The sequence below is a fragment of the Dipteris shenzhenensis genome, chromosome 28, assembly GCF_047967505.1.
Source record: "Dipteris shenzhenensis isolate YYH24624 ecotype China chromosome 28, Dip_SZ_1.0, whole genome shotgun sequence".
NCBI classification, from domain to species: domain Eukaryota; kingdom Viridiplantae; phylum Streptophyta; class Polypodiopsida; order Gleicheniales; family Dipteridaceae; genus Dipteris; species Dipteris shenzhenensis.
This window is the reverse complement of record NC_141623.1, coordinates 32,812,433-32,835,834: the sequence shown is the minus strand read 5'-3', so window position 1 is coordinate 32,835,834 and position 23,402 is coordinate 32,812,433. Positions and strand designations below refer to the sequence as shown.

The 23,402-nt window shown below is 47.0% G+C and overlaps 1 protein-coding gene across 2 annotated transcripts in view; it reads left to right on the top strand.

Moving 5' to 3' along the window:
- Positions 1–23,402, top strand: part of LOC147883469 (magnesium transporter MRS2-1-like) — a 53,108-nt gene that overhangs the window by 6,000 nt on the left and 23,706 nt on the right. The window lies entirely within an intron of this gene.

The window sequence follows — 23,402 nt, the reverse complement described above, 5'->3', positions numbered from 1 at the left end:
GGTGGCCTCTGCAATCCATACTGACCACATATCAGATAGCTCCTCCTCCTTCACTCCACTGTGTCCTAGAGCTGACTCAAATGCATAGAAATCTATGACATGCTGCTGTGTCTGGTCAGCCTCTGTATCCTGTGGTTTGGTCACCTCCTGTAGCTCCCTGATCTGTTGTAGCAGGGTCTCCCTTTGTCGGCGCATCTCAAGTAGATAGAGCCCAATGCAAACCTGGTCATGGAAGTGGACCAATTGTGACAGTGGACCAAAGCCACTCCCATCCTGATAGAGGCAGTGGTATCGCCCCCGGATCTCATAGTAGGCTGGGCAGGCGCAGGGAAAGTACTCCTCTATCTCAATCACTCCTAGTGTGCATAGCATGCAGATCCGCTGCTCTCAGGGTATACGTGTTGCTCTCCCTGTCTCAATCCTCACTGATGGGATGAAACCCGCATCTGCCCAATGGCGATACTCAGTGCGTGTGAGACTCCTCTGTCCTCGAGATACTGGGGTCTGATGATGAATCCCTCCTCCGAGACTTTCAAGAAGTGGTTGTGGTAGAATTGGGTCTTGATGGGGAGTTCTTGATCTCCCCCCCAAGTCCGAGATGTGTGGAGTTGGAGTGGTCTAACCGTATGATACGGTGAATCTCCTCGCCGGATTGACTTAGGGGGTGCATCCATACTGTGCTGAAAGGGAGGGAGCCTATCCATCTGAATCCCGTGTCTGGCAAACCATGTGGATATATGTGCATTCCATGTGTCCGCCCCGCTCTCAGCTAGTCGTCTGGATGACTCCAGAGCCTATAGCCTCGATAGTCTCCACTGGCGTAAGTCCCAGACTCTATGAATGAATGTCAATGTCTAGAAGATGGCATCAATCTATAGTGGTTTCATGGCGAACTTGCCTGTACTATCTCATGCGGTACTCTGTGTGTGTGTGTGTGCGCGCGCGCGCAGTCCATCCTTATGGCATATATTCAATTTTACTTGCCATTGATCATGTTCACTAAGGCAAATCTTACATCTTTCATGTCTGTCTTTATGGAAATCTTCTGGCAATCCAAACATGGCAGAAAAAGTCTCAGGCTGCTTTCGATGCATCACATTTGTTCTCCCAAGATGCATGGTGGATTGAACATCACAGATATTCATGTGCATATTCTTGCCCACAAGGGAAAAATGTTATCGCAATTTTTGCAAGGTGATCAGCCTTAGGCTCTTATGATTAGGACTCTGGTCACTCATATCAGTATTTCTTCGTTTGGTCATTGGCAACTTGATCAATGGGATTTTCTTTTTGGCTGCACTGATGGCACTTTGCCTGGCTACCCTTTTGTCTCCCGCTTGCTTCTTGACTGGAAGCATGTTCTTTCTCATCTGGAATGGAATGGACGGCAATCTTTGCTTGGGAATACTTTGAGAGCTGAAAGCATTCATTGGTCGAAAGTCTTTCAGCCTCCCTTGGCTTTACAGGAACCTCGATGTTCCTACTTTGTCTCGTTTAAAGGCATCACCTCGATTGCTGATGTTATAGATGATGCTGGTATTGTGCTCTCCTTTTCTCTAGTAGCCACCAGATATGGATTGGGCTCTCATTATCGTCCTTTGTGTGGCAACAAATTACTTCTATGCTTTCACCTTTTGTTCCAATTCCTCCTTTGGAACTCAAGGACCGGCTGGAAGATTGGACTTTGACTTCTCCAGGGTCCTCTTCTCGTCCTTTGAGGCTATCTCAGATTATTATACCTGCATTGTATAAAATCCTTTTTCCTCAACCTTGGGTTTCAGAGAGAGATGATTCTATTTGGCGAATACATCGCCCAACCAAGTGGTGGAGAAAAAGATTACATCAACTTTGGGCCTATAAAGTACTGCTTCAGCAATAGGTTTTCTTTTGGCAAGCTCTTTTGGGAGTGTTTCCATCTGGACAGCTATTAGCTCATCGACACATTGCTCCTACACTTTGTCACAGATGTTCTGCTTCTTCAGAAACTGTGCCTCACTTGTTTTGGCATTGTCCATGCTCTCATGAGTTTTTTTATCTGCTTTGACAGCGCCTGCGAGCGAGATTCCCATCTGTTCCGTTTGGGAAGCTCTTCTGGCTATTTGGGTTTCATCCATCCAGACCGGAGTTTCATCTTTTCTTCATTTGGGTTAGCTACTGGGCACTATGGACTTTATGGACATATAGGAATTGTAAAGTCTTTGGTGATCCTACTTTCTGTCTATTTGGCTTTTTTAGGCATTCTCTACAACAATCTTTCTTTGATTGCTTGTAGACCCGCTGCATAGATCATGAGGTCCTTTTGGCATATACTGAAATTTTTAGTTGATGTAATTGTAGCACCTTGTTTTGAGGTTGCTACTCATATAATATAATCAATCAAAGATTTCACCCAAAAAACAAAAAAAGTGTGTGTGTGTGTGTGTGTGTGTGTGTGTGTGTGTGAGAGAGAGAGAGAGAGAGAGAGAGAGAGAGAGAGAATATATCAACGTCTATGAAAGACCAAAGAGTCTACTAGACTGAAAAGGTACTAGTTACAATATAAGCTAAGGGATGGGGCCACTAAAAATGGGCACCCTTACCCCAAGGCTGGTGTCTGAAACAAGAAAATAAGTACATCGCGTTGTGTAAGAAAGAGAACCCAAAATGTAAATGCCAATGAGATGCCGTTGGATGTCGGCCCAAAATCGGCTATCTAGACTGTCTGTGGGACCAACTCCACCATTTGGCTGAGGATAAACAAGATGATCTTGTCTGATAGTGGCTTTGGATCTGGTGAGGGGTGGCCTCAAAAAATGAGAGACAGAGACACAGAGAGAGAGAGAGAGAGAAAGTTTATTAAAGTCTTCAGAAGACCGATGGGTCTATGAGACTGTGAAAAACCTAGTACAAACGAGTTGTGGTGGTGGAGCGGTGGTGGAGCTACCAAACGAGCATCCACACCAATGCAAATGCAAAAAATGCAGAATGTCAGTACTAAATCCTAAGCACAACATAGTCATGTCGATAGTTGACTATCTCATCATCTCATCACCATCAGGACATCAGGGTGGACGAGGCAATGGGGGCATGAAATCAGCAATAGAGTGCTATCGGCCACTCAAAGGTGCAGCCCTAGCATGTCTCCTAGTCATAGCTATGCGTCTACTGTGACCCCCATTGAGCAAGACCCGCGACTCTAAATAGGGAGGGGATGTCCCCAAGTGTGATCTGTGTGTCAACCCTCTGTTTGAGCTGTCGGGTCACAGGCTCCACGGTCATGTCGAGGGTCCCATGGGTGTCCATTTGATTTGGTTGAAAAAACTCCGTGATAGAGCTCTGAGCAAGATCAGCCAAGGAAAAAGTCTGCTCGTGTCTCCGTGCTCAAAGTATCCTCTCGTGGTGTCTGAGTGCCTCATGAATGAAATGTGCCAAACATCGATGGTCTGGGTAGGAGATGAATCGGGCCAAAATCCCATAGCTGTCTGTGAAGAGGCAGTAGAAATGTCCGCAGATCTCATAATAAACAGGACACCTGAAGATGAAGTGCTCCTCTGTCTCAACCTCCTGCATGTCACACAAAGTGCGTATGCCCTGGGTAGTCACTTTGCTCTGCTGCTCTCAATATGAACTCTATGTGAAGAGACCCGAAACTGTGCCCAAGAGAGATCCTCAGTGAGTGGGGTAAGTAAATTTGTGTGTACCCTGGTAGGTCAATGAAACCCTCCGCTATGATATGTAAGAAGTGATGCCCAGCTTCACTGGAAGATCACTCGGGCCCAGCCAGGTCCGGAATGTGTGTAGCTGTAATCGATCCTCACAGATAATCTGGGCGACCTCATGTGGTAGGAGGGGAGAAAAGAGAGCATCCATGATGTACTGGAAGGGAGGTAGTCTGTCCACGAGCTCCAGTCCCTCAAACCATCTCTCTGTTCATGCATACCAGCACCTCTGGTCCCCTCCTGCTGCAAGTGCCATAGAAGAGGACAGTGCTAGCCATGGTAGCCTACTGCGCCCAGAGGTGTAATCCCCATACTCCCTGACTCGGTACAGATACGTGATGACCTGAAATGCAGCATCTAGCTGTAATGGGGGTGACCCAACCTCCGCTCGAATGATCTGGTGAGGAGCGGATGGCTTACCACGGATCATCCGTGATAACATGAGAACCTATAGCCGCTCCACCTTGGCCCACTCTGTATCCAACAAGTCTGGCCCCCAACATGGACTAGCATACATCCCCGCTAGATGGACCAAGGAGTCAAAAAGCAACCCTTTGGTCCGTGTATCTTGAAAGTGAGAGCGGAAGCACTGCCTCTCTAGTCTTGCCAATGAAGCATATCCTCTGCTCAAGCGTGCCTGCATCGCGGGTCTCATAGTGAAGATGGGTCTGGAAAAGACAACCCCAAGATAAGTGTATGATGAAACTACCTCAACAAGTGACCCATCAAATGCGAATTGCTCCTGGTGCATGACGGCTCGAGATGTATTGAAGATCATAACCTTGGTTTTACCCAGGTCGACCTTCAAATCATGAGACTCACAAAAGGACTGTAGTGCATCAAGGTGTCTTTGGAGCCCCTCTACTAAGGAAGACAAGAGAGCCACATCATCTGCGTAAAACAATATCCAGATCAGCGTGCCCGCAAGAGAGCAACCTACCCCCCCATGTCTGCATCACTGTCTCAAGCTCGTCAATGTAGAGGCCAAACAAGGTAGGTGATAATGGAAACCCTTGTTTGACCCCGATAGTGCTCATGATCTCGTCTGTCCACCCAAATCCTACCCGGACTCTGCCTGAAACTCTCTCGTAAAGTGCCATGACAGCCCAAATGATCTCCTGGTTGTAACCCAAATCATGTAGATGTCGTATGAGGCGGGCTCTCGGGACCGTGTCAAATGCCTTGCGAAAATCCACAAAGCAACAGTAAACCCTCTGCTTCCTTGTCCTCACCTCCTCGATGATACATCTGAGCATGAGAATGTGGTCCATGGTCCCATGATCACGCCAGAATCCGGCCTGTCCTGCTACTCTCAGTCCTCGACACTCTGCAAATCTATTGACCTCAAAATCAAGTACTGATGCATAAATCTTGGACATGACATGTCCAATCATAATGGTCGTGTAGTTCTCCGGGGGGCTCATGGGATCCCCTGCCTTGTGGATGGGTGAGATAGTGTTAATGATCCAAGTGCGTGGAAACCCCAAACAAATAGTTTCATTAAATAACTTTGCTAAGATTAGGGCTAGGAGGTTAATCCCATATGCAATGAACTCAGTGCATAGTCCCTCATGATCCTTCGCTCGGCCATTATGAAGTTTCATTACGGCATCCTTTACCCCCCCCCTAGTGAAGAGGGTGTAGGATGTAGGGTGTGGCATATGTGAGAGGTTAGGGACTGGCTGATTTGGGATATCATAGAGTGTGCATGCATAATCAAACCACACCTGAGTGTCAGTGAGTGGTGAGGGGGACCGTCCCTCTAGAAATCTCCGCAAAAAGTCCTTAGAGTTGTTATTGAACAAAGTGTTCAGTAGCTCCTCCTCGTTCCGACGAACAAAGTCTAGTTTCTTTCTGCGTACTCGTCAATGGTACTCGCGTAGCATCTTTGGCTTGCTCAGAAGACTGTTTTTGGTTTCGAATCTGAGCTGACGGCGTAAAGCCTTACACTCATCATCGTACCAACTATTACAAGGTACAGTCCCAAGGGGTGGTAGGCGGGTGGAGCTGGTGGTGTGGGGGAAAGCGTGAAGAGTAGCCTCGTGTATGACTAGGGCAGCACAATCCTCTAATAGGGGTATGAAGTCAATGTAGGTGAGAAGTATGTACAGACGGCCAAAGTAAGTAGGTGAGTGATCGCGATCAAAGCGTATATCATGGTAGGTGGAGTAAGAACCTAGCGGGGTGGAAAGTGCTGTGCGACAAGGAGTGGAAATGCTAAAGAAAAGATAGGTATGATTAGCCCCTAGAGGGAGAGGTGCTATGGTAAAGTCAGTGATGCGAGATGTGAAGGCAGGGAATCCCATGATGTAGCAACAACACTAGAGCCTCCCCCATGTGGAAAGCACGTGAAACCACCTGAGGCGGGCCATCTGTCAAGACCATTATAAATAATGAGATCATGCATCTTGCCGAGGTCTAATAGGGCCTGCCCATAAGATGTGAACGGTCTCATGTATACCCGCTGACTACTGGTAGTGGATGCTCTGGACTCTTATGTATCTCTGTATAAAAGACTATGCCGTGACCTATATAGGATTTCGAGAAGCTCCCTGGTTCTGACCATAAGGTACCATTACAGTTCCAGATGATGCAGGATAGGGTCTCGGATATCTGAGTCTCATAGACCCCGCCTCCCTATGTGGGAGGGGAGGTGGGTGCCCGACGGGGGCCTATAAGGAGTCGTCCATCTTGCACTACTACCCACTTTCCCTCCTTGCGGGTCTGATCCCGCTGCTGCAAGATTTGATCAGCATAGTACTTAGCAAGGATCCTAGCGGGCTATTTGCTGTAGCCCATTGAGGCTTGTATGAGTTTTCCTTTTTGGTGTATTTTGTACTTAATACCATAGGCCCGGGAGGCCTCCCGTAGACAATAATACATCTCTCTCCCTCCCTCCCTCCCTCCCTCCCTCTCTCTCTCTCTCTCTCTCTCTCTCTCTCTCTCTCGCACCCGTTGCCCGCTACCCTGTAGCTCCGCCCTCGTAGCCTCCCCCGCCCTGCACCTCTGCTACCAGTCGCTTCGCTCTCCTCCATTCTCCTCCATCCTCCGCTCTCGACTCTTCCTGGACCTTTGCGCTGCCTGCTGGCACTGCTGCTCCCGACTCTTCTTGGACCTCTGCGCTGCCCGTTTGTAGCCCGGCACTACTGCTCCCTCGACAGTGCTCTCCTGCCCGCAGCACTCCGCCAACCTCCATTTGCCCCCGCCTTGCAACCCTTTGCCTCGACCTTCAGCCCCCTCCGTAGAGCTCTCCCGCTCCCTACTGTCGCCTCCTCATCAGCTGACTACCCCCCCCATCCCCTCCTAGCCTCTAACTTAACCACCCCCCCCCCCCCCCTCTCCTAGCCTCTCCCCCAACCTCTTGCCTCAAATTCCCCCTCTCCCATAGTCTCTCACTTCCTCTTCGTTTTCAGCCCCCGGGACTGGGTGTGCCTCCCACCACGGGGGGGGGGGGGAGGGGCTCATGCTCCCGCTCCTACACTAAAAACCTGCATTGAACACGGGATCGGCCAAAAGAAATGGGGAAAGGTGGCAAAGATACAGATAAAACTGCCAAGAAAGACGACAACAAAACCAAGAAACAAACACAACTAAAACTCGAGGATGTGAAGACACGCTACAACAACTGAAGTGGACTTCAAAGCAAAGGCGGGGTCCACCTCAGCCTCAGCTTCAGTTTCAGCTTCATTCTCAGCTTCCGTCTCAGCTACATCCTCATCCTCCGCTTCAGCGCCAGCCTCAGTTTCAGCTTCAGTGTCGTCAGCCTCAATTTCAGTTTTAGCTCCAGTTCCATCCACAGCCTCTACATCCACAGCTACAGCTATTGGCAGTGATATACCCATACCCATGACATCAATTGCTCCACCCTGCCCTGAGATAGAGGGGTTGTCACTTGACATCATCTCTTCCATCTCTCCCTTCTTCTCCTGCTACAGTTTTCTCACCGATTATGATACCTACTTTGGAGGGGTCATACATTGTTCCGCACTACGCCTCGAGCTTTCTCTCCCCTCTCCCTCTTCCGATTCTCTCAGGAACTGGTCACGGTAGAACTAGGTCTTGGTGAGGAGCTCCTGATCCCCCCTGGCCCTAAGTCCGAGATGTATGGACCTGGAGGAGATCTAACCATATGACATTGTTAATCTCATCTCGTGGGATCAACTCAGGAGGTGCATCCATGCTATACTGAAAGGGGGGAAGCATGTCCATCTGAATACCATGCCTGGCAAACCATGTGGATATACGTGCATACCATGTCTTTGCTCCGCTCTTTGGTAGTCGTCTAGATGACTTTAGGGCCAGCCTCGATAGTCTCCATCGAGGTAAGTCCCAAACTCTATGGATGAATATCATTGTCTACAAGATGGCATCAACCTGTAGAGGTGTCATGGCGAACTTTGCCTGTACTATCTTATGTGGGACCGAGGGGTTACTCCAAATCATCCTAGACCCCATAGTCACCTATAGTAGCCGTTGCAATCTCCTCCACTCTGTCATTGGGAGATCACTCCCCTAGAAGGGTGCTGCATACATGGCAATCGGCTGCACTAAAGTGTTGAAAAGGCAGCCCTTTGTCGGTGGATCCTGAAAGTGTGCCTAGAAGCACTATCTCTCTAGTCGGACCAAAGCACTTTGCCCCTGTGTTGTGAAAATGGGTCTTGTGAAGACTGGTCCCAAGGCCTTCTGAATCGCGGGACAGCTTCGAAGGCCTTTTGAAAGTCTACAAAGGAGGTGTAGACTTTTTGGTGTTTGGACCTCGCCTCCTCAGTGATAGCCCTCAGAGTGAATATGTGATCTAGAGTGGAATGCTGCCTCCAAAATCCCACTTGTCCTAGTGCCTCTATATGACTGCGGAACTCCCTCTCTAATACCAACCCATAAATCTTGGCCAATGTGTGGCCAATCATGAGGGTGTGGTAATTCCCAATATCCATAGGCTCCCCGGGTTTGTGTATCGGCACAATAGTGGTGGTGCTCCAAGCAGGTGGGAAGCCATGGCATATAGCTTGGTTGAACATCTGTGCTAGGACCGGTGCTAAGACCTTTTGCCCATGTGCAAAGTGCTCAGTCCATAGGCCCTCATGATCCTGTGCTCTCCGGTTGTGTAGCCAACGGAGTGCAGCCCGTACATTCTGTGTAGTGAACAAGTGACAGGTAGTGGGCTTGGGCATAGAGGACATGTCCAGTGGTGTCTGCATCTAGGCATCATATAGAGGGAGCATGCATAAGTGTGCCACACACCTAGGTCACTGATGGGAATAGGTGGTTCCCCTTCAATAGAAACCCCCATCCAATGGTCGGATCTCCTTCTCGAAATGGTCTGATAATCTCATCCATCCTGTGTGGAAGGCCCACCTCTTACGGCATGTCAATCATTGGAAGATCCACTGTGCCTCAGATGACATCAGGTGACCCAAGGCCTGCTCCCATGTGAGGTGGCCTCTCGCCTCTCTATGCTCATCGTCGAACCAAGGATTTTGAGGTATCTTCCCATCGTAGACCCCATCTCAGACCCGTGTGAATCGGGTCGTGGGAAAGGATATGGTGGCAGTGTCCGGTATCACTGAGACAAGGGTGTCCGTGGCACGAGCGAGGTCTATATCATCTCCAAGTAGGCCGAAAAGAGCTCTCTGTCTAAGTGACTCTCATACACTGGGTCGAGGGCATGGTCAAAGTGGATCTGGATACGTGCAGGCGCGGGAGGGGCTCTCCCTGTGGGGCTGGAATAATAGTAGAGATACAGAAGGCCAGGTATGAGTGGTCAGTAGCTCTGAGTGCAGGAGGGGGAGGGACAATGAAGTTGTGTATCCGTGAGACGAAGGCTAATGGGCCTAGTAGGTAGTCCACTGTACTTGTCCCACCGCCACGTGGGAAACAAGTGAGTTCTCCAGTATGTGAGGTATCTGTAGAGTGCCTCAGTATCCCAAGCTCAGCTGCATCTATCTCTGGAACTATGTGGGTATCTCTCTCATATGCAAAGTCTAGCAGGCCCACTTATCCATGCATTGAAGTCCCCCAGAAGGAGGGTGGCTCTTTGTGTGGAGAACTTTGTGATGTCATCATTTATCATCTCGTAGGGGCTGTTCTCCTCTGTAGTGACCTCATGTGCATAAGATGACGTGTCTAGGGGAAAGTAGCACCCCGCAATAAAAATTGGTCAGGCATCTAGAGCTGGACTCGTATCAACATATGTTCCTCTCTCCGTACCATAGATATTAGTGGTCTCAAGTGTGATTTGAAAAGGACAGCTACTCCCCTAGAACCTCGTACTCTGCTCTCTCTCCTCAATTTCCTCTTATGAGCTGACTCCCATGTGTATCCTATCACTGTGGGCAGCCCTCTCTCTAGGCTCTTATGTGTCTCGGTGTAGAAGATCATATCTCTGTCAGTGTCTATCTCCAAGAACCGGACCACAGCGTGCCATTACAATTCCACACTACTATTTTCAGTTCAATGTGTGCACTCGTCCCATGGGCTTGACACTGTTCATAACTCCCCATCTTCCTTCTCCTCCTTGTCTCCTCTCTCTCAAATGATCACCTTACTATACCTGTATGCAGCCCATTTCCCTATCGGGTTCCTTATTCAAATGTGGAGGCTGTGATGGGCATGGTTATTTTCAAAGGTCTTAACATAACCTAGAGTAATGCTTGTGAAAATTATCATGTCCATCGGATATCATTTTCATGGTCTGAGAAGCATTTTTCACCATTCGTCATGCATAAGGGTTAAAAAATTTGCATCAGGGTGTCTCATTCAAACATGTGAGCCTTGGATGGGCACAATACTTTAACAAGCCCTATATCTCACCCAATTTAAGGCCCATGCAAAGTATCGTACCCATTGGAAGTCTCGTGTTCAAATGATACATCCCGATGCATCACCCCAATGCATGTTTGTTGAGCCTTGTGTATGATTGGACCATGCAAATACATATGGCTCAACGAACATGCATTGCAGTGTCTCATTTAAGAAAAAGAGTATCGAATGGGTACAGTACTGTGCACGGGCCTCAATCTCACCCACTTAATATCATTTTCATGGTCAAGGACACATATTTTCTTGTTTTGCACCACTCGTCATGCACAAGGGTCACAAAATTTGCATCCGGGTGTCTCATAATTAGAATGTTTGGGTCTTCAATGGGCCTGATACTTTTCAAAGGTCTCAATCTCAGCCACTTTAAGGCATGTACAAAGTATCACGCCCATCTGATATCATAGCTGCCATTACTCGTACCATTTCTCTACTTCTCTTGCTGCCATTACTCGTACCTCCGGTGGTCCTGCTGTAGGAGAGTGAGGTCATCATCCAAGTAAATTTGGGTTCCTTTCAAGGTCGCCCTCATGCTCATTGTAATGAAGGGGAAAATGGTCTAATTTAGAGGCCCTTTAGGGGGATTTTAGGTGGGACATGTGGAAGGACTATATAAGTCTAGCACCTTTTGATGTGACATCTAATCCTATCTACTCCCTCCTCCTTCCTCCTACGTGCTGCCTACTCTCTCTCCCAATCTCTCCCTATCTCTCTCTTCCTCTCACTCTTTCTCTCTCTCTTCCTCTCCCTTTACCCCTTTCTCTCCTTCTCCCCCTTTCTCCCTCTCCCTCCTACCAATTCTACTCCTTTCTCTAACCTGCCCTTGCATTAGTATCAGAGCACCGACCTTGGCACCATTGTTTTTCCCATTCACTTTCATTCCAGACTCCAAAAATACGACCAACGTGAGAGTCTGACATCCAACGCACAATCTGATCAACTATCAAGGTTCATGACTGTGGGGTTTAAGCGGCACTAGAGCAAGCAGGCAAGCATGGAGCAGAACAACCATTGCTACTCTTCCCTTCCATGAAATTGTGAATTAAAAAAAAGGGAAAACAAAACATGTATGAGCACAACCCTCTCTCTGTAGTTGCCGTCGAGCTTGCCCGTCGGTAGCGTGAAGCATTTGATCCTGCCCGTCGCCTGTCTTGTGATGCCCGTCGAGCTCTACTCCGCCCACACCGCTCGCCAATCATGGCCGCCCTCGCCGCATTTCTCCGCTGCCCTCGCTGCACCGCCTTGCCCGTAGCCTCCTACAAACCTTAGCGTACAAGGTTCTAAGTCTTAGGTTAGATTTTAACCAGGGTTAGTTTAGGTACTAGGTTAGTACTAACTAGGGTTAAAGGGAGGGTTAGGCTAGCCTAAGTCAGTGTCTTAACAGTCCTAATAGTCTTAGGGTAGTGTTGTCCTAACTGTCCTAGGTGACTTAGGACCCCCCCCCCCCCCCCAAAAAAAAAAAAAAAAACTCAAAATTTTCCAACCTCTTTTAGGGGCTTTTCACAACCCTATTTTGGCTCATTCGGGCCCCGTTTCGAAGCTTCTTCGACGAGTTTTCTCCTGAGCCTCTCCATCGATGTTTTTGTGTTTCCACACACTATCTCAAGTGCTCATGACAATAGGGATTTGCTATCCATTTCTCTTTGCCTACATTCGAGCTTCTCTCTCCAGAGCCATTCACCATGCCACCGAAGCATGCCCTCGTGATATGTTGCATGATAGTGATGAGGCTGCTCAGTATGAGCAAGTGCCTGCCACAGTGGCTGCATCCACTGGTGGTACAGAGGTTCCTACCACTCAGCCTCTCTCTCCTGCATCCCTGGAAACGTAGGTAGCACAGACACAGTTTTTGGATGCCCTCTCCAGGCCCTCTCCTTTATGCTCCAGGGAGGATAGGAGTTCAGCCAACAGCTTACCACAGCCATGGCTATGCAGGATACTGCTCTTGTCCAGATGGGACAACAGATTGGTCAGCATATCACATCTGCCATTGCTATGTAGAATAAGGGTAAGCAGCCCGCACCCCAGCATGGGGATCAGTCAGATAGCCATGATGAGTTATCGAGCCCATGCAGAGGGTTTATGGCTGATGCATGCCATGCCTATGAGCATGTACCGCAGCATGGGGATTACACTGATTTGGATGATGCTTTTTTTGTGCCGCAGAGCACTTTCTTGACAAATACCAGACCATCTTTTGGCTCACAGTTTCGTGCTTCTACCTAGGCTGGGCCGACCTTTGGGTATGCATTCATTCAGTACTGCACCCTTGAGCGTGCTTGGATATGGTTTTGGGTTTTACAGGGCAGCTGGGAAAGAGGTCAGTCCTCTTCTCAGGCTTTTACCGCACCATCTTTTCAAAGGGATGCCTTTGGAAGGCAGACTCAGCCCGGGCTGCATGTTTCTATGGCTCATGTCATCACGTATCTGTACCGAGTTAGGGAATATGGGGATTATACCTCGGGGCGTAGGAGGCTACCATGGATAGCTCTATCCTCTTCTATGGCACTTGTAGCAGGAGGAGACGAAAGGTGCTGGTATGCACATATAGAGAGATGGTTTGAGCGATTGGGGCTCCACATGGATAGACTACCTCCCTTCCAGTATAGCATGGATGCTCCGTTTTCTCCCCTCTTATCACACGAGGTCAACCAGGTTATCCGTGAGGATCTACTATAGCTACACACATTTCGGACCTGGTTGGGACCAAGTGAACTCCCAGTGAAGCTTAGCTTCTACAGAGATCACTTCTTACATATCACAGCGGAGGGTTTCATTGACCCACCAGGGTACACACAGATTCACCTACCCCACTCGCTGAGGATCTCTCTTGGGCAGTTCTGGTCCTCTTCACATAAACTTCGCATCAAGAGTGGCAGAGCAGAGCGACTACCCAGGGAGAGGTGCATATGCACACTGTGTGACATGCAGGAGGTTGAGACAGAGGAGCATTTCATCTTCAGGTGTCCTGTGTACTATGAGATCCGAGGGTGTTTCCACTGCCTCTTCAGGGATAGTTATGGGATTTTGGCATGTTTCCTCTCCTACTTAGACTAGCGGTGTTTGGCAGGTCTCATTCATGAGGCACTTAGACACCGTGAGAGGTTACTCTGAGCACGGAGACAAGAGCATACTTCTTCCTCAGCTGATCCCTCTCAAAGCTCTATCACGGAGTTCTTTCAGCTAGATCACATGGACCCCCACGAGATGAGGCCTCAACATGACCGTGACCCAGAGCCTGTGACCCGACAGCTCAGACAGAGGGTCGACACACAAATCACACTTGGGGACATCCCCTCCTTGTTTAGAGTCGGAGCCTGACCGACGGGGGTCACAGTAGCCCTAGTCAAACGCTGAGCTACGACTAGGAGATGTGCCAGGACCGCACCTCTGAGTGGCCGACAACACTCTTTTACTGACTTCATGCCTCCACTGCCTCATCCATCATGATATCTTGCTGCTGCCGATGATGATGATGATATTGATGACAATGCTGAGATTGATATATAGTCAACCATCAACATGACTATGTTGTACTTAGGACTTAGTACTGCCATTCTGCATTTTTGCATTTTGCATTGGTATGGCCACTCGTTTAGTAGCTCCACTACCACAGCTTGTTGTATTAGGATTTTCACAGTCTCATAGACCCATCGGTCTTCCGAAGACTTTAATAAACTTTCTTTCTTTCTTTCTTTTTGTCAGAGAATACCTTCAGTCGTACACCTTCAGTCATACACAGCCCATGCATTAGGTTGGTGGGCTTATTACATAGCGGAATGCTATAAATGGGTAGCAAGTGACCACATACGATATGCTCTCAGATGCCTTACGCTCTTACAGAGCGTTGCCGGAGGAAGTGCGGGATGAGATGCCCTTTGCTCAGTATGTGAGCCTTAAGCGTGAGGATGCTAAACATTCTGCTGGGTACACTAAGCAGTATGCAGCCAAGGATGTGAAGGATAAGCTCTCTGTGCATAAGTTTAAAGGGGACACTCGCACTTCCAATGAGTTGGAGGAGTGGCTGACGAAGCTAGAAGACTATTTCCGCTTCTACCCCAAGTTTGAGGAGGAGTGCATCATTTTTGCAAGTATGCATATGCAGGACTAAGCCCACACATGGTGGCGATACATGAGGGATTTGCCTCAGAGACCAACCACCTGAAGGGGTTTCAAGGAATTGATGGTCACTACATTCGTATCCCCACTCGTCTTGGATCAGTACTTGGCTGAATTCTATGCCTTGTCAGACCGGTACGGTCCAAGAGTATTTGCAGCGCTTTTGGAGGCTTTTCCTACTTGTGCAGGATGTATTTGAAAAGGGAAAGCTGCTGCATTTCATCCAGGGGTTAAGTCCTTCTCTGGCTGCAGATGTGAAGGCGCATAACCTTTAAATTATTAAGAGGGCAGCTTAGCTGGCAGAGGTATTTGAGCCGAAATATTCCAGCAAGTATAAGAGTGGAACGGGAAGCATAGGATCTGGATGTGAGCCCTCAGGATTATGACCCACATCCAGATTCTTTAGACTACACTTGGGGGATGGTGGCCTGGTTGGCTGAGGGAGGTCACGCACTCTAGATTGATGAGGTCTCTCCAGCTTACCGGTGATAAGAAAAAAAGAGGAAAGACAGCCAGGAAATTATGTACTTTACCACATCAATATCATAGCTGAGACTTCATAGGGATCAGCAGCAATGTGGGCTCGTAGATGATGAGCTTATACACCAGATTCCAGAATATGTGTCTTTGTACTAGGCATCGAGACAAACCCCCACAAAACTGACTGAACATGGATCACACAGACTCAGAGAGAACCAAAAGACTACACAACCCAAAACAGATAAACTTAGAACTGAACTTCCCCCCAAAACTCAGAGAACAGTCAGCCTCGGAATACTATGAACCCACTGCCAAAACTCGTAAGCTTCCATCAAGGACTACAGCTCGTAACTCTCCCCAAAGTTGCAGTCAACGACCAAAGAGTGAAAGGGACTCGCTAGCAGATCGCATTGCGAGGAGCCGGTGGTAAGTCCAAAAGGCATTTTCCCGTAACAAAAACAGCCCCAAGGTGTGATGAAGGTAGTCTTGATTTGATCTTCCTGGGCTATGGCTATCTGGAAGTACCCTGAATACCCGTCACACAAGCTGTATATTTCATGACCCGCCACTATAATCTAGAAAAGGGAGAGGATAGTGGTTTCTCTTTGTTACTGCATTCAAAGGTTTGTAATCAACATAGACTCTCCATTTGTCTACACCTTTCGGCACTATGACCACAGGACTTATCCAATCAGAGTGAACTATAGGATAAAGAATTCCTGCCTTGAGAAGCTTATCTACCTCTTCCTTCAGCACATCTCTTTGTTCCGGGCTTAATCTCCTTATCCTCTGGAAAACGGGTTTGACACCTTCCTTCAGCTCAATCCTCAGAGGCTTCCCTTTAAATCCCCTGATCTCCTCCTAAGAGGTGATAAACAGATTGGGGTATTTCTACAACATCTTCAAATATTCTTCTTTCTCCTCAACATTGAGATCAGGATTCAATGATTGCTCAATCAACACCTGGGTTGATTCTTGAGAACATTTGGGCTGCATCAAGTTCTTGATAACCTCAAACCTATCCACCTCTTCCTCACCGAACCCTGCTGCTCCCACAAAATCTACCTGTGAATCCTCATCTACTAGATCCACCAATGCTATTGTTCCTTCATTACTTTTTGAAGTCACCGAGCTCTCATCCTCACAGCTGGTCTCACTTCTCTCTTCCTCTTCACTTGCTGAATCTGAAACTTCAGCCGTGCTTACCATATCGAAATTCAATTTCTTCCCATTCGTATGTACAGAAAAGATTCTTTTCTGCCAATTCTGAATTGCACCTACCTTCCTCAACCACGGCCTTCCAAGAATCAAAAGATAGGCTCCCAACCCAGTAGGCATCACATGACAATCCACTCGACAAGAAACACTGAATGCCTCAACCTCCAGGCCATGTACTATCCCTTAAGTCTTCACCTTGGAGTAGTTTGCCATTTTGATGCAATAAGTGGAGGAGTGGGATATCTTCAGTCCTAATCTCTCCATACAAACCTGGGTAGTCACACAAACCTGTGCACCCCCATCTATAAAGGCCTCTCCAAACCCCTTTCCTTTATGCTAGGCTTCCACAGCATGTAAAAGATCTGGCAACTCTGAGACAGACTTCAGCTTAGTTGTACCTTTATGAGAGTTCTTCTTTGCTGGATTTACAGCCCGCCTCCATTCTTTTTTAAGCTTTGGGCACAGACCAATCATTTGGGCAGATGTAATGTCCAGTTTCCTCGCTGAAAGATCTTCCACCAAATCATACTCACCCTGCTCCTTCCCCATGGGATAATCTGCAGTTATGTACTTCCTTCTAGGCATCCTGCTCTTCTTCTTTTGGTAGGTCATCATCTCCTCAAACTGCTTCCCCTTCTTTGCACTCGGACCAACCTTCTCTTCTCTATCTCTTTTCCCTAATGGCATGACATCTTTAACTATCTTACCTTTCCCTTTCTCTTCTCCAGTGGATTTGAGGTACTAGGCTGAGCTGCATCTTTTACTTGTACTTTTACTTGTACACTGTGATCATTCACCCTATTATCTAACCCTGTTGGCAGTGGATAAACATCACCTCCAACACGAGGAGGCTTATCATAGTGTGTGCTATAATGTCCCCACTCTCCACAATTAAAGCACTGGACACAAGGTGCAAATGACCCTTGACCTCATCCTACGTGCCACGGGGCTGAATCATTTGAAGAAGGCATGCTGCCGGCATGCTGCCATAACCACCCAATGATCTACCTCTTCCCCTACCGTTCATCAAATTCAGACTCAAACTCTTCATAAGCTTCGACATTTCGTGAATTTCTTCTTTTATATTCTCCTCCTTTCTAACTTCAGGCTTCTATATTTCTGCCTTCACATGAGAGAGAATTAATTTCAGGCACATGCTGAACCACTGGCATCTCCTGCATCATTTGTGACAATCTTTTCTGCTTCCTCTCCTTCTCTTTTGGTACCCTGAGAGCATCCTCATAAGTGACCAGCTCTTTACATTCAATCTTTATCCTAATCTCCGGCTTCAGACTAGCAACAAACCTATCCTTTTTTATGACTCTGGGAGGAACTTCAGGCAATAAGGCCACCTGCCATTTATTCCACAACACAGTGAACTTACCGACATATTCATCCACTGACTGGGTCGGCTGTTGCTGCAGTAAACATAGCTCTCTTTAAATGCCATCAGGATCTCTAACACACATAAACCTATCCAGGAAAGCTGTCCTCACCTCTAGATAAGTCGGGTTTCTGTTAGCACCCTGATCATCACGCATCCTTGCAGAGAAAGTCTGCAGCCAAGTTCTCGCTTCTCCCAACAGACAAAAGGATAGAATCTGAAGAAGGACTTCTGGAGCATTCTTGTCTTTAACAAGAGCTGTGAACTCTAGGAACTCTAAAAACCTCTCTGGGTATTCATTGGGCAACCCGTGAAATCGAGGAAATTCATGAGCCATCTCTCCTCCTGACTGACTTATCTCAGACACACTCCCAACTAGAAATACCACCCAGCCTCTTCTGGGAAGAAAACAAAAATAATTACTCTACTGAAGGAAACTTACCCTACATCTAACTGGCATTCTTCTTCCTAAGAGCAATCACTTTCAAAGCCTTCTGAACCTTAGCACGGAGACGTATCACTCGAAGTTCAACATCAAGGCATCTCTGTCTCCTGTATCCACACTCCCAACATAACTCACAATAAATCACTCTCATGCAAGGCTTTTTCTTCATAGTTTCAATCCCTAACCACACAGAAATTCAAGCAACATTCCCTAGCCAATCTTCTAGGCTGTTTTGTCTTGAGTACCTAATCTCAATTCAAAACTCCGATTCCCCAGCATGATCGCCAAAAAAGATGATAAGAAAAAAAGAGAAAGACAGCCAGGAAATTATGTACTTTACCACATTAGTGTCATAGCTGAGACTTCATAGGGATACGCAACAATGTGGGCTCGTAGATGATGAGCTAATATAACAGATTCTAGAGTATGTGTCTTTGTACTAGGCACCGAGACAAACCCCTAGAAAAACTGACTGAACATGGATCACACAGACTCAGAGAGAACCAAAAGACTACACAGCCCGAAACAGATAAACTTAGAACTGAACTTCCCCCCAAGACTCAGAGAACAGTCATAGCCTCAAAATACTATGAACCCACAGCCAAAACTCCTAAGCTTCCATCAAGGACAACAGCTCGAAACTCTCCCCAAAGCTGCAGTCAATGACCAAAGAGTGAAAGGGACTGGCTGGCAGATCGCATCAACCATCTCTGCCTTACAAATCCACTTCCAGCGTATGTATCCTTCTCTTGCCCAGAGTACTCCACTCTCATACTTCACGTCGCCACAACAGTCCTTCAGCGAGCAGAAAACGATACACAGTTACACCTCAAGCTTTAATAATCCATAGCTCATCACCAATCACGCACAAACCCAATGGAAGACACCTCCAGCAACAACCCTTTCATATGATCCTAGCCAGACCACGCATTCTCTGCATCATTTTCTGTTACACCCACATTTGAATTCCTTCCTATAACGTTGATATTTCGTAGCCTCTCTTGCATCTGCTCACGTGCAAAAGGACGACCGCTCTGCATGTGTGGTACCCATGCTCAGCCAACTACAAACAGCTTGCTATCTCTGGAGATCTCCAGTGCCAAGGTCTTCTCAGCATACACAAGCTCACAAACTCCCTTACGTGAAGATAACCAGCAGCGTCCGCAATAACCCTTCTCTCCCATTCGATATGAATTCACCACGTAGCTGTAATCCCGGAGCACCCAGAGCTTATCCTTTCCAAACCTGGAGTCCCTTTGTGCCAAGCATATAGTCGGAAATCCCCATCCCGTCACGTACGTAGGACTTCACTTGATGGGTGCTCAGCCTTTTGCTTATGCACACCCTCTGTTTCATCTACGAGACTCCCACAAATCTGGTCGTCCAAGTGCAATGTAGATCCTTCCAGTGTCGACCCGATCAGCTCCCAGCCGCCATCTTCAGCGTCGAGCCCCCAAGTGCAATGTAGATCCTTCCAGCGTCGACCCGATCAGCTCCCAGCCGCCATCTTCACGTAGCTCTAGCTCACAGTCTAGAAGCTCCCCTTCATCCATCACTCAGCCTAATTTGCCACCTCATCAGTGACATTTTACCACTCTCCAATAAAAAAATGCAAATACCCCCCAAGGCACATTAAACGCACATTTTGGACCTTTAGTCACACAAATCCCACACACATTAGCATGCACATTAAGGCTTGCATGCACCCCCGTAATCCCACATGAAAAGCCCCTTAACATGGGCACCAGAACATATCAAATTCTTGTAACATGCAAGACCGCATTGACTCAGGAAAATTAAAAAAACCCCTTCTTGACCTGACTTTACATGACCCCAAAAACATTGTCACTTGACCACACACTAGATACCCTTGCTCTGGAGGTCTGGTACAACCACATTGCATTTCATAATTTCCCATGAAGTCCCTGCAAAACATACTTTATTGTCTCAAAAAACTATACATCAGTCCATCATGCTTGTGAAAGAAAAATCCACAAATACTAAAAGCCTATACCTACCTTAGATGTGTACATCTATGTGCCTACCCACAGCTATATACAGTGCTCAAAAACTTGATACATTTTTTGTCCTATCACCGGATACAGTATCAGAGCATTCAGAGGATAGAGCTCCATGAGGCAGTCCTTCCTGATAGCTGGGATCATCATTCCCCTTTGGAGGATAGCTTGTGGGAGGTAGTAGTCAGTATCACAGTGTGGAAGACTATCACGAGGTGCGCACGTTTTTGCAAGGCTTCACCTATAGGAGTTTTCTACATATTCACTCCGCGAGGGATTTGCTGGTTGTTTAGTCTCCCCACCTAGCTATTAACCCTTGTACCAAAGATTCCTTGGGCAGTGAGCTGGGTTTCTCTAGAACAGGTTGGTTTTCTTCTTTCAGACTTTATCTAGTTTTTTTTCGATACTCAGCACCTTTAGGGCTGCTGTTTTGTATGAAGTTTTCAAACATTAATAGAAGGTTCCTTTCTTTGCAAAAAAAAAGAAAGAGAACATTCAAGCCAAGACCCATGGCTAGTAAAAGTTGGACATAGACAGCTTCTACATCTAAGGATTTGCAGCAAAGCCCTTTCCAAGGTTTCCTACGTTTCAGGTAGTAAAATGCCCTATGCCAGGCCATATAGGCCATCAGATGCCAAGTCAGGAACTAAGCCTACTGCTGGAAAGGAAAAAGCAGAAATTTAGTAGTATACCAGGGCCATAATGGACAACTTATGCTTTAAGTGTGGGGAGAAATGGACCCTTGAGCATCGGGATGTTTGCAAGATGTGAAATACTGGTTCAGCCAAGCTCAATATGATCATTGAAATCTCTGATGATGAGGATTTGGTTGATGCCATAGATTCATTCGATGCCTCTCATGATGAGACAACAAGATCACAGGATGCGGATGAGGCTCTTGACAATGGAGCCACAAAGAGGATTGATTTTCCTTTTGATCTAGGTGGTGCAACTGGTCATGATATTCATGATAAGTCATCACTGGACATTCACGCCACTCGTGGCATGCGAGGTTGTAGACCTACATCTTTTCTTATGCTAGGGATTTTCATGCATGTGAGGATTCTCATGGAAATGCTCTTGTGGACGAAGACAAAATTTATTGGGATGCCCAGCCAACACTTTATACCATCTCTCTTCATGCCTTGATGGGTGCTAAAAGTGCTGAAACTATTAGGTTGAAAGGGCAAATTAATGGCAAGACTGTTCACATGCTTGTGAACAGCAGTAGCACTGATAGTTTCACCAATTCTAAGACCCCTCTTTCCTGGGAGAAAAGCCCTTTGTTTTAGGACATTAATTGATGTATATTTGAAAGTACTTTGATAGGTAAAATATTATATATAAATTTGGATAGAGCTTTAATATAAAGTTCAGATTGTTTGGATCTTTATTTGCTTCATACAACGTTAGCCCTTAGCTAACCTGGAGGTTCTACTCTACGCTAATCTCTATCCTCAAGCTACATGTAAGACCAATAGAGGTTAGATCACTAACACAAGGACCCACATGGTAGCATCACCAACCAATTGTAGATCCTCAAGGACCAACTCCAACCTGAAAGTCAGGCAACCCGACCAATTGTCTCCTAGGTAAGACTACACATCCCATACCATGCAACCCCATCTGCATACAGATGACTTTAGGGAGCGGAGACATAGGCCCAGTAGATAAGTGTGAGCCTTAGCTCATTCCACATTGTGAACAAGGATGGAATTCAGGTAGATCCAGCCAAGGTAAAATGCATAAGGGACTGGCCACAGCCGCAAAATCCCACCCAACTTAGGCTTTTTGGGTCAGGCTTCTTTCTACAGGAGATTTATTAAGCATTTTGCCAAGAGGGCAGCCCCTCTCAATGAATTGTTCAAAAAGGATGCTTTCAAATGGTCAAGAGAAGCACAACTCAGTTTTGAGGACCTCAAACATGCCTTGAGTAATGCACTTGTATTAGTGTGACCTGATTTTTCACACCCTTTCATTGTAGAGACGGATGCAAGTGGTAAAGGATCTGGGGGCTGTTCTGAGACAGCAACATGGAGTTATAGCTTTTGAGAGCAGAAAATTTACAGCCAAGGAATTGGACTATCATATTTATGATCAGGAAATGCTGGCCATACTACATGCTTTCGAGAAATGGCACCACTACCTGTACGGTAGTAGGATTAAGGTTAAGACGGATCATAGGACACTCAAGCAGGATTAAGATTAAGACGGATCATAGGACACTCAAGTACTTCCTTACGCAACACAATTTGTCCATGAAGCAGAAGAGGTGGTTGCTTGCAGTCCAGTCTTACAATTTTGACATTGAGTACAGGAAGAGGCAAGAAAATGTGGTTGCCGATGTTTTGTCTAGAATGTGGGCTTGTAGTCTGTTTGCTGTTTCCACCATCTATCAAGATTCATGGGATTCAGGAAGAGTATATGGAGGATTCGAAAGCAGCTCCCATATTTCTGGAGTTACAGGAGCCTTCAAACCAAGGGCATGCTGAATTTAAGCTTCATAATGTGCTGTTGTACCGTAAGTACAGAATTTATATTGTGCTAGATTCAAAGTATAAACGGCTTATTTTGCAGGAAATGCACTCATCTCCTACAACAGGACATGCTGGTATCACTAAGACATATAAATCAGACAGAGTTTCATCTGGGATGGCATGTCAATCTCTCCCTATCTCTCTCTTCCCCTCACTCTTTCTCTCTCTCTTCCTCTCCCTCTACCCCTTTCTCTCCTTCTCCCCCTCTCTCCCTCTCCCTCCTACCAATTCTACTCCTTTCTCTAACCTGCCCTGCCCTTCCCCCTTTCATCGCACTCATGAAGGTCTTCCTATCCATAGCTATCCGGAGCTTCATCACTAGTGGCCTTGTAGATGCCTCGGGCTTGCCCTCTCTCCAAGCTGTCTCGCATGTAAGGTTCACACCCATTTTGGTTAACAAAACATGTGCATCCGCCATAGGGGTGTCTCCCATTGTGAGACCTTGAACCAAAACATTTAGAGCCTTGCTGTTCGCCCTTTTATCTTCCTCCAAAGCATCTGAAATAATCTCTTTCTTGGGGGCAGCTGTGCCTTCCTTGATTACAGGTTTCCATTCTAGGATTGCAGCCTCTCCTTCTGTGATCTTTTGTGTGAATTCAGCGTGCTATGGTGGCCTGCAAGGATTCGAGGCCTTTTTTTAGTTTTTCGTTCTCAGATTTCAGCTCTTCCATTGCTTTGTGTGCTCCT